This window comes from Marmota flaviventris, chromosome 6, assembly GCF_047511675.1.
Source record: "Marmota flaviventris isolate mMarFla1 chromosome 6, mMarFla1.hap1, whole genome shotgun sequence".
Lineage (NCBI taxonomy): Eukaryota > Metazoa > Chordata > Mammalia > Rodentia > Sciuridae > Marmota > Marmota flaviventris.
Genome location: NC_092503.1, coordinates 62,469,229 through 62,481,748, shown reverse-complemented (window position 1 = coordinate 62,481,748; position 12,520 = coordinate 62,469,229). Strand labels below are relative to the sequence as shown.

The 12,520-nt window shown below is 36.0% G+C and overlaps 1 long non-coding RNA gene across 1 annotated transcript in view; it reads left to right on the top strand.

The window, feature by feature from the left end:
- Positions 1–989: 989 nt before the first annotated feature.
- LOC114086952 (uncharacterized) overlaps positions 990–12,520 on the top strand; it is a 59,094-nt gene continuing 47,563 nt past the window's right edge. Inside the window, exon 1 of the long non-coding RNA XR_003581704.2 lies at positions 990–1,030. This is a non-coding gene — a long non-coding RNA (uncharacterized lncRNA). The remainder of the gene's footprint in view (positions 1,031–12,520) is intronic.

Below are 12,520 nucleotides of genomic sequence, written 5' to 3'. Positions count from 1 at the left end.
ACTAGAGTCTGGAAATGCCAGGTAATTAAATACTGAAATTGTGGTAGAAGATATTAATATCCTTAAAATATGTTCTCCATGTTACTTGCAAAAAATTAACTACAAAATAAACTACAAATTAACCTTTGGTCTAATTACAGACTTAACCATACACAATGTTGTTCTGGTCATTTCCTGCAATGCACAGATAGATGTCTTTGGAGACTTTGAAACTTGTCAAGCTTTAATTAGCCTTTGCTATTTTAGATATTAGATTTAACTAGAATTGTAAAAAAAATTCTCAGTTTCTGTAGGACACCAATAACCAGGTGAAAAGTGAAACATTGTATTAGTAACATTAACTACACGATTCATCAAATGTCACAGAACACTGACTTCTATCCTCTAGGGTTCAGTGACCTGCATAAAGTATTATTTCCCCAAATTTTATGTTCTGGTCTCAATTCTAAATGTGTTACAACTGCAATGGGGAATTTGGGTGAAATCCATCTGAAGGGAAAGTCCCCATGTATTATGAAAAGCTGAACAACGAGAAATATTTTGGAGGTTTAACTGCCAGTGGACAATAGGTTGAAGTAGGACAGAAAAGGCTGGACACCCGAGGAATTTTCAGGAAGCAGGTTTATTGACTGCAGGATTCAGAGATAGCTCTTGCCTAAGAATTCTTCCTCTGAACAAAGATTTTGGAAATTCTTTGACCTTTATATACAGTGGGAAGAAGGGCTTGGAGGTTTTACATAAAAATAATTTTTTTCTTTGAGTTCTCAGAAAGTGTTTTTTAGGCTAGACAGAAGTCTTATAAGTCTTTACCAAGAAAACAGAGATAATACCTTTTGTACAACAAGCTTACAGAATCTAATTGTATCACACCCTTTATGTGTAAACCTGACATTTACAAGAAAAAGGAAGCTACCAACCACAAAAACCTCTGCAGACATCCTGCTAATCTGACAAGAGGAGAAGCTTAATATGGCAAGGGTCTTTTGGGTGGAGAGCTCTAGCATCCTTCAAGATGACTCTCCATCTCAGTGTAAGTCATCTCTAGGTTTTATTTCTATATTTTGTTTTGTTATTGTGTTTTTTTTTTTTTTTTTTTTGTGTGTGTGTGTGTGTGTGGTGCTGGGGATTGAACCCAGGTCTTTGTGCATGCTAGGCAAGCACTCTACAAACTGAGCTATATCCCCAGCCCTATTATTGTGATTCTAATAATTGAAATGCAAATTTTCACTGTTAGCCCTTCACCTCCCATTTCCTGTTGTGTTGGTTCCCAGAATTTACAATCTCTGAAGAGAAATAAAAAGGAGGCATTGGACAGGGGATTTGTTCCCCAAAGTATCCAAATCTGGAGGATAGCTGCTAAATTTTCTGTTGATACAGCCTCTGGGTATCAATGGGGGTATTTAGGAAATTATGAAGGTACCACTTTTTCCTATTTGGTTTTAGTCTGTTAGGTAAGTTCCATTCATAGTAGCAAAATACACACGTTGCCAGGTAGGATTCTGAAGTCAACTCCATTGATCATGTAAATAGAAAAATCCTCTCATTTATTGGCAGTAAGATGGCTTTGAGTCATAATTTTCTCTGAAGAATGCAATTTTCTGTGTTTATATGGGTTTGTTATTGAGAATTTAGAAGAGACCAAAACTGAAATGGAAAGCTATGTCTTAACTGTTGAGCTATGAAATTGCCATGAATATTTTAGTTCAGTTGTCTAAATAGATGGAAAATCTGGATTTGAAAGTACTCAATGACTTACTTGGTCACAAAGTCAGAAATCAGAAGAGCACAATATTCAACCCCAACTCATAGGATAATGTATAAAAGAAATAACTAAAATAAACTCAATTATGCAGGAGAGCTGACTGTCATATAAGTCAGCCAGGCCCTTACTTTCCTTTTCCTAATGTCCTGTCAGCCCCTTGTCATATTCATGTTTATTAACACTTATATCTGAGGGCAGAAGGAGGTGACATTTCAATCTGTCAACTTCACTGCTCATTATCAACTCATATAAAGGGCACTAAGTGGGAAGATCAAAGGTTAAATTGAGGTTACAAGTTTTCTGTGGCTGTCACCCCTCTATGTCATTAGCATAGATAATGGAGAGGGAGCCATATTAAGGAGTTTTAGAGTTTGAAGGAAGCATGGGAAAAAGCTGTAGAAGGGTTGGGAACCTAGATGTGGTAATTCTATCTGAGAGTGCTGGGAGCTACAGGCACACATAGAAGTTCCTGATTCTGTGCAATGTTGCATCCAGATGAACGTGATTAAAGGTCTTGGGTGTGGCTGAGCAGGATATGTTAGTAGATGACATTAAAAGACCATATCAGATAGTGATGTGTAGGAACAGGACAGCGGGGTCAGCTTTAAGGATGGATTTCATTCACTTGTGAGAAGTAGTGTGTGTGGATCTCCCGGTGGAAGAAAGTAAAAAATATTTACAATAGAATTAGTGCTACTTTTAGGTTAGCAAAATATACTCTTGGTTAATTATCCTTTTCTGTTTTTCTTATAAATTATAAATCTTAAAGGTATAGTGTACCGCATGTATATTTGACTTTGGATTGATTTTTCCCTTGATGTATTATACCTCTTTAATCAAACATTACTCGATCATTTGGGTCTTTTTGAAAAAAGTATCACCACGAGAATAAAATCATGGGGCATGCCAATGACCAAATTAAATTGTTGGAGTGAAAGGACTAAGTAAACAGTACTGGGTTACAAAAATATGAAGAATTTTGCTTTCATAAATACATCTAAGCATTGCATATTATTGTTGTTAAGACTTACATGTGTAACTACAGACATTTTATTTTCTCTCCTTTCTATATCAGAATTTTAAGACAATTTCACATTTGCATTACTTGAAGTTCTCCTTTCAAGTGTGATACCACTGAGATTTAATCAATCAATCAATCAGTCAGTCAGTATTTCAAAATTTCCTCATCTCCATTTTACTCCAGGTCATGTTGAGAATAAGTTGTTTCCTGCCCTAAATGACTCACAATACAGCTATGAAATCATAAAAAAACCTACACAAGGATGTGAGAGAAACCATGCAGCATCAAATATAATATAATAGGATTTAAATTTGGTATTGGCTTTGAGGATGGTCAGAACTTGAAATTTGACTATAAAGGCATTTTTTCTTTAATAATTTGAAGCCTCATTTCATAAAACAATCAATTGTTTTTCTATTCCGCAAATTCCATAGTTTGCTTGTTTGTTTATTTGTTTTTCAGTTAAGATGGTCTCAGTGGGAGGCAGTAGATAGATTTAGTGGTTAAGAGCTCAGCCTCTGGAGTTTCCATGAAGGAGAGTCATTTCTACCTTCTTCACCCTATAAAATCTTCCCTGTTACACCTTGGGGCTCCACCATTGTGTTCTGAAAAATTTTCAGTAAGTTCCTCACTAATCTCCCTCCTTTTATCCATCCCCTCTTGATAAGGGTCTTGGAAATCAGGATTGGGTCTTTGTTTCCCAGGTGTTGGAGATTAAACACCCAAAAAACACAGAGGCAAGTGTAGAAAGCAAGTTTCCTTTAAGAGATTGAGACAGAGATTCTCCAGCGAGAAGGGGACCCAGAGCTGGGTATGGGTTGGAGTGGGTGTGTCTTGTCTTTTTACAGATCCCAGGTTTCCTCTCCCTCCCCACCTGCCTACCTCCTTAAGGGCAGTCAAAGAGCAGCCAAGGGGTGGTGGTGGTCATATTTAGCAACTCCTTGTATTGAGAGGAGGGATTCCTGATGTGTTAGCAACCTATTTCCTTTTCTTTGAAAATATGGCGGATCAATCCTCATCTCATCATTTACTACCTACCCTGACCACCTGTCCTTCGCCCCACCTCACTCTCATGATATATCCTCTACTGGAGTGATCTTAAATCTTAAAGGTGGGCAGTGGTATTGGGGGTTGAACTCAGGGGCACTGGGCCACTGAGCCACATCCTTAGCTCTATTTTGTATTTTATTTCACATAAGTTCTCACTGAGTTGCTTAGCGCCTAGCTGTTGCTGAGGCTGTCTTTAAACACGTGATCCTCCTGCCTCAGCCTCCCGAGTCGCAGGGATTACAGGCATGCACCAACACACCTGAACATGAATTATCTTTTTATAGGCTCTTCTCTCTTCTTTGAATGCTCTTTCACTAGGTATCTGCTGGATTAACTCCTTAAATATTCCCTTTTTAGTGAGGACCACTTGAATATTTAAAATGGTAAAGTCTCTTGTTCTAGTTTATCCTGTTCAACTCTTTTTTTTTTTTAACCTCAACAACTAGACTTCAGTATATGTACAAACTCAAGAGTTTGACAAACATTTTTCTAAAGGGCAGAGTTGGAGGTCCTAGGAAAGAATAAGGAATAGAAAGAATTAAGTAGACGAATGACTTAAAAACTTGTTGGGGTTTGAAGATGATTCATCATTGATTTAACAATTGGACATGTCCCTACATGTAGGGCAAGGCATGAAGCAAAACCTAATTAATCTTTATTCTTGAATAGCATCTTGCACACAGGAAGCTCAATACATATATGTTGAATGAATATGAATGTCTGTAAGTGATAAGATCCTGCCTATAGACATGTAAAGTGTAACTACAAACTATTTAAAAGCAGTATGATTTTAACTAATAGAAGTATATCTTAAAGCTAAGGTAAAATTCAGCAAATAATATCAAACTAAGTTAGAAATTCAATGAAAAAATTAATTCATAATAACATTATGAGAGATGATATAAAATATGAATCCCAATGAAGATATTTTTTCAAAAATTTTATTTATGTATCTGGTTTACCTTAAAACAAGAATGAGTGGGATCTACATTAATTGCTAGAATTTGTATGTTTACCTTTTCTTAATATGTGTGGTTTCTATATCAACACGCTGAAGATTTTCAAAGGGAAGTTTCATTACTTTTATTTAATTTGCAGTTTTTCAGAGGTTGTAGAGTTAGGACCAAGTAGAATAATGTGTCGGCAGGAAAAAGGAAGTCAGAGTACCTAACAACTCTGTTGTTAAGAATAAAAAGTGTCAGTTTTGTACATACAGTTGGCTTGATAGTCAAACATTAACATTTCATGAACTAATATATGTAGAACAAAATAAGTAAATTTAATTTCACATTTCTTAATTTGTTGCTGGTAATAAAATCTGATAAATTTCCTGCTATACAAAAGCTAAAACCTATTTTGAGCTTAATACATAATTAATTCAAGAAGGTGATATTTAAAACTTTGTTCACAGGTGGTCTAGACCTTTGAGATATCAATCACTATCAGAATATGCTTGAAGCAAGGAGGTGCTAATAGAGAACTAAAACTCAGATTGAAATATAATTATTTAAAGCCTTTAAACTAAGATCAACCCCATGTTCATTTTATATTAAACATATTAAGCATGCAGATTTATATCAAGATCCTAGAATATGACAATGAGAACAGAGGTTGCCCTTTTTTGACAAACCTAAACCAAAGATCCTGGTTTTAAGATACCATTATTAGTTATAGTTAATGTCTTGATGCCAGACTTTGAACATAAATAATCAATATTTTAGAGAGCTTATTTTAAGAATACGTCATGTCAATCATTCACTTGGCGTCTACATGTACAATATTAAGTCTCAGAAGAACCTGGTCAAATCTTATCTGTGCTCTAAATAGTCCATACTCCCCTCCGATTCTTCTCAGCATGATGAATGCCTGTGCTGTATTCCACCATCTCTCAAGAATGGCCTCATAGAGATTCTCTGAAAAAGTCTGTTTCAGTGTTTAGCTATTGTCACTGTCAAGTAATATTTCTGTATGTAGTGAAAGTTAGGATCATCCTTTACACACACTTCCAAAGACAATCTAAAGGACGTGCTTTTGTTCATTGGTCACTTTGTGGTGTTGTTTCAAGGTTGTTCTACAGCAGAGGATTTTAGGACTTCAAAGTCCAAGAGCCATCTGGGTTGGAGCAACATCTGAAATATCCATTCGACCTTAGACCTTAGATTGTCACTGCCAAGTGAAATAGCTGGTCCTGCTCTCCATGGACAAGTAGTTGCCTCTTGAAGACATTTTCCCCTTTTCCTTTGTAACATAATCTTGAAAAATGTGACTAAAAGGCTATATAGTTCTCAACTCTCTTTTGCTTCATGTGGTGTTATGACTAAATTTCAGACTATGAGATCAAAGTGGAAGCAAGTGGAATTTCCAGGAAGAACCTTTGACAGGGTGGATACTAGCCTGGAATATATACATAAAGGCTGGAGCTTTAGCAACTCCCTTGGTCCTTGAAGTAATTGTGAATGTAAAAACCATGCACTGGAGATAGCAAAGCGAAAAAATTGTGGGTGGTGGGCTCTTGATGACATACTTGATCTGCCAGATCTGCTTTGACCTCTCTGGATTTCATTCAGTGAAATAAACTTCATTCTTATTTAAACTAGCTATTTTTCTTTCTCTTACTATGCAGCTGAATCTAAGTTTAGTTGATGTATCACATCAGGGATATGTGAATGAAGCCCAAAAGTGGATTAATCCAAAACTTTCTCCCTAACAATGTGTCCTTGTGCCTAAAATTCTCGGCATTATGATTACGTTGTTTGGGGGGTTACAACGTTATTTCTAAGTGTTTCTAGCAGGTACAAATGCTTCATAAAGGATAAGCTGTCAATGGCTTGATGAGAGCCTAATGGTGGAGATCTGAGTGTGATGGTGGTGAGCAGAAATAGTAATGATCCCTCAGACAACTGAGGCTGCGTCTGGGTTGAAGAAGGAAAGCCACTGGGCTCTGCAGATATGTACACTTACTTCACAGTTAGGAAACGTGAGTTAATGGAAAATATTTTCTTTGAAGTTTTGCTTTAGAAATTACATGAAGCTTAATCAACTTCAAAATCTATGAAAGGGACTTTCTGAATGGCAGTGTCTTAATATTCAATTCATTAATGACTTATTTTAAATCCCTAATATTCCTTGCTCTTTCTAAATTTCAAGAGCATTATTTCTTATTATTTCCACGTTGTTCATGTCATTGATGTCTTCTATGACCTGCAACATCCTGCTTCTCTTGTAACTAGTCTTCTCTGTTGTAAATTACAATCCACATTGTAAAGCTGGTCTCAGTGTTCATTTTTGGGCATCTTTTGTTAAAAGTTAGAAATGAAACAGTGTTATTAAGACAAAGCTGCGTAGTGATGGATGAGAGAGAGAGCACAAGGCAGGATTTGAAGCCTGATGGCCTGGTTTTGAGACCTGATCTCACCACTTACTACCTGTGTGAGCTCAGAGAGTCGTTTAAATTACCACACCTCATTTTCCCCATCCATAGAAAGATAATTAAGTACCTACTTCATAGGAACTATTAATTAAGCTACTTTTAAATAAAGCACACAGAATACTGCCTGCATGTTGTTAAATATATTACAGAAATTTTCAGTTAGTGCACAGACAGAATGTAGGATTGAAAAACGGCTTTAGAGGCTAACTTGAGTTCTGCTGCTTCCCAGCTATGCGACCTTGATCTACTTAAATTCTCTAAGACTCAACTTGCATACTTGAAAATGGGCGTGATATAATACTGACTTTTACAGCGTTTGAGAAGGATATGAGGAGGACCCAGGGTTGCCAGCTAGAATACAGGATATCCAGGTAAATTTGATTTTCACATAAAGACTGAATAATTTTAAAGTATAAATGTGTCCCATGCAATATTTGGGTTACACTTATAGCAATTTATTATAATTAAAAGCTAACTTGGCATCTAATCTTACTATCCAAATCTGGCAATCTTAACAGTAAATGAGATCCTAGAGTACTCTTTTTTCATAAAGGGACATCAGTTCCAAATATGTAGAATTTTATGTTGAAGTAATAACCCTTCTATGATTTTTGTTTCAATTAGAAAAGCATTTCTTGTTTTTGATTTTTGTTTCAATTAGAAAAGAAATTCCCAATTTCCCAATATTTTCTTTATAATAAACATATGCCATCTAAATATTCCATTTAAATGCATATATGCTATCTCCTGATATTAGTCTACCAAAATTCTTTGCAGTTTTCATGATCTTTTATTGTTACTTTAAAATAATTGTGACTTTATGGACTGTTAAGCCTCTGGGGAAACTCATCTGAATCTAGTACTTTTAACAGATAATTATATCTCTAGCAATAACTTTGTGATAAAAACAAAAATGATACTGGAAGCAAGCAATCTCTATTTTGAAGAAATTGTTTCTCTGTATCCAACAATTAGGAAAGACAGAAGAAAAAAACAGAAGAAGATTTTGAAAAGTAAATCTGCTAGGCTTCACCATCTAGCAGTCTCACCTATTGACAAGCAGTGAGCTATTTTTAACTTCTTTTAGGCTTAGATATTCTCCTCCCTCCTTGAAACCTTTTTTTTTTCTCCTAGTAATTTCCTATTTCAAAGCATTAAAACTATACAAGTTAGGACTGAAAAATTATAGGCTAAAAACATTTTTCTTGATTTCTTCATTCAAAAGAGTATTATAAAAAAATGTATATATATATATATATATATATATATATATATATATATATACACACACACACACACACAAACACACACATGCACATAGATATACATATATATGTGTAAAATTTGCTTAAGCATTAAGAAATATGTTTTCATCATAGAAATTTTTTAGACATTTATTCATGAATATTAACAGAAATATTAAGATGAAATCACATGTTATATTTATCTGCCAAATGGACAAATATACTAAAAATAATGTCCCAATATTTTGTCTTTTGCCCTATCATTTAAAAATATTCCTAATTAGAGACTTAGATAAAACCCTGGAGAAAATAACAGAGCACTTTTAAAGACATGCTCATCACTAGAGCATTTGGTGGCACAACAAATGTCATTTGTTGGATGCAAGCACTTCTCTGACTCAAGGTGGGAGCATGATGTGAAAGCAGGGCTCTGCTCTAGGTCCTGTCCCTTAGAGGGCTTCATGCTTTATGCACAATGCAACACAAACATGTCTTATTTCTTTTACAATTCATAATAACAGTTTTGGAAAGCTTGGAAATAATGGCTGGGGCCACTCAGTTCTTCGAGGAAGTTGGTCTGAAGGTCAGGGAGTATTGTGGATTCTGCTCTGGAAAACCAGATAAAGTGGCTGCTTTAATTCAAGTTGACTCATTCATAGTGCACAGAGTGAGTGTCTAGGCACAGCAGAGTCTTGGGGTTACAGGCACTCTCTCTTCTGAATAGTTGGGTAGTAGTTTGAAAGGTACTGAAAAATGCCTAGAAATTTTGAGTCAGAAAAGCAAGGCTGGGGAAGGGGTACTTGCTCTTCTTATTTCCTGGGGAGCTTGACCCAGAAGTCTAGATATAGCTTCTTCCCTATCCTAGTTTAGCAAATCTCTGGCTGATAACCTAAATAATGTCCAGTTATTTAGAAATATGGCATGTGGGTCTCCATTTGTGGTTTTTCTTGGGCACTACCAATGTTAGCCATGGATTTGTTCAGAGCAGTTGAACTCTAATATAAAAATATTTTAGGAACACCTTAATCAAATTAATTTGCTTATTTTTCTTCTTGTGCATGCATAAGAATAATAACTAATTTTAAAAACCTGTGTCTGCAGAAGTATGTAAGATGTCTTTCAATAACATGAAAATCCTAAGTTTTAGGAAAGCATTGTGTCATAGTTGACTGGCACCATTTTCTATCTTCCTGTAACACAGTTGATGAATTTGAATTCATGATCTGTGGTGGATCACTAGACTCAACTTTTCTGAACCCAGCTCCATGCCATGACTGAAGGACTTGAAGAGCTTGTGACTGCAAAGTTCCCATAACTGACATTAATGGGTGGGAACACTGCAGAGACATCCTGTGGAGGATAACAGCTCCTTCCTAGTATTGTTCATGAGAAGAACAATGTAGGAAAATTACTTCCTACATACCGGCCAGTTTGGTTAGTGGATGAGCCATTCAGATGTGATCAGGAGAGGTTGAGCCTCTTCTGAGGGCCTCAAAAATATCAGGAAAGTCCTATGCTGAACAGTGCTCATTCTGAAAAAAAATATCAATTAAATATAGAGAGAACCTTTATCACCAAGTGTCAATTTATTATTGACTAAATTCAGATACTTCTTGGTTTTCTGATAACCTGTAACCCATAATCCCTGATACTTGGGAATGACAACAAGAAACCTGATATGTTTGTAAAAAGGGACCTCGGGGGCTACATTGTTTGTCCTTTCCAAATAATTAGCAAGGTAGTGTTTGGATGATTCCCTTCCTCCCTTTCTCTCTCTCTCTCTCTCTCTTAAATTAACTTTTTAAAATTTTTTTCTAATTAGTTATACACAACAGCAGAATGCAGTTTGTATCATTGTACACAAATGGAGCACAACTTTTCATGTCTTTGTTTGTACATGCTGTAGAGTCTGTGCAGTCATACCTGTACCTAGGGTAATGATGTCCTTCTCATTCCACCATCTTTCCTGCCCCTGTGCCCCCTCCTCTCTCTTCCTTCCCCTTTGCCCAATCCAAATTTCCTCCATGCTTCCCATGTCCCCTCCCCCCCATTATGGATCAGCATCCACTTATCAGACAGAGCATTTGGCTTTTGGTTTTCTGGGATTGGCTTAGTTCGCTTAGTGTGGTATTCGCCAACTCCATTCCTTTACCTGAAAATGCCATAATCTTATTCTCTTTTAATGCTATCTCTCTCTTTAAAAAGTCAGGAGAGCTTTACAATTTTTTGGTCTTATAATTTTGTATTGTAGTTAGTCCCTTTTTGAAGTCAAGAATTACAGATACCTGAAATTTTTAATCTTGTAAGATTGCTCTACTTTACTGAGTCCAAAATCAGATTATTGCTCCATTGTTTGTATAGATGGGCCCAGTTACAATATATTTTAATATTTTTTGAGAATTACCAGTGCTTGAAGGAAATGTTAATTAAAAAAAAACTACATAAGGTGAGTGCTCTTGGGAAAGCCTTACTTGGCTCATTTAACTTTAATTTCTACATGATAAGTGACTACAGAGCTAAATGTGAATATTAAAATGTGATGAGGAATATGTGAGTGTGTGTGTTCTGTAGACTGGGGCACCCAGAGTGAGGACTGTAGACCTCCAATCCTGATTCCAGCTCATGAGTAGCTCTAGCAGATGTCAAAGTGGATGCTTAAATGATGTCTGTGAAAACAGAATAGACAGGTGGTTTATCTGACATCCTGTCAACTAGAGATTTGCATTAACTGGCATGTCTGCACACATTCTACAGAGCAGTGGCTGACATTTATAATCACTTTGTGAGTTATCAAAGAAACATGAAATAATGTTTGTGAAAATCATGTTTGTAAGCACATTTTCTTACATACCGCTCTATTAAAATTGACCATTTATATAGAACATATATACATTTTTCTCTTAATAAGAAGAGTTAACTCTACTTTCTAACCAAATCAGATGGCATAAAGGTTATTGTACAAATTCAATACACATTTTCTGATTACCTGCTGTGTAATAGTCTCTGAGAAAACCATGATGAATACAATCTTATCTCCTCAAAAAATCCACAATTATAGGAGATAGAGATTCATATAGTTATTATGCAAAAAATAAAGACAATCATAATGTAAGGATAATTGATATCCCTGGAGAGTTGAAGATTAGTCACTGAGAAGGTAATGTTCTAATTCAATGTTAATGAATGAGTAAGATTTTGTACAGTTGACACATTATACAGTACAAGATAGAGTTTGGTGTGGGTTAAGAAACCCCACTCTGAATACACTGGGGCCTGCTTTTAATTGTCATTTGTGTATTAGAGTAGACACTGTAGTTATGTGATAATCTTTCACTTCAAGTGAAAGAGGCAGGTCTAGAAATTAAACAAGGACTCCAGGGAAATCACAGTGGTCGGTAGGATTATTTGCATTGTTTAACACTCTATTTCACCGTTGTAAGGTAAAGTTCCTTTGGATTCCTTAGTATTGCCAGATCCTATATCTTATGTTATGGAGAGAACATCTGGTATAGCCAAACCACCTTGAAAACAACAAGGGTCACAAATGGCTTAGGTGTTGTTTATTTCTCCTCAAGTCACCTTCCATACCTCCTGCTTGTTAACACATAGTTAATTATGATTTAGATAGCTTCTTGTTCTGCTCGAACCCCGCCCAATGGCTAAGAGGCATTGGCATTTTCCAGCTGTGTTTTGCCCATGGTGGGGTGCAGCTACAGAGTGCAGGGCAGGTAGGGCAGCCTTTCCAGGCAGTTAGGAGTCAGGAAATCTAGGCCACTCCAAGTCTCACCATTATTCACTCAAACTACAGACTTTCTAACTTTCCCCTTTGTGTATAACTCTATGAGTGTAAAGAAACTAACAACATTTAACTGATATATTTTTCAAGATTATTCTTTTCATGGAAATGGGATAATGAAAAAGATACTAAACAGGGTACCTGTGCCTGGATTCTGGTGTTCTCTTGCTGTGTGAACTTGGGGGCCTTTCTGGGCTTCATTTTTATTTCTATATGC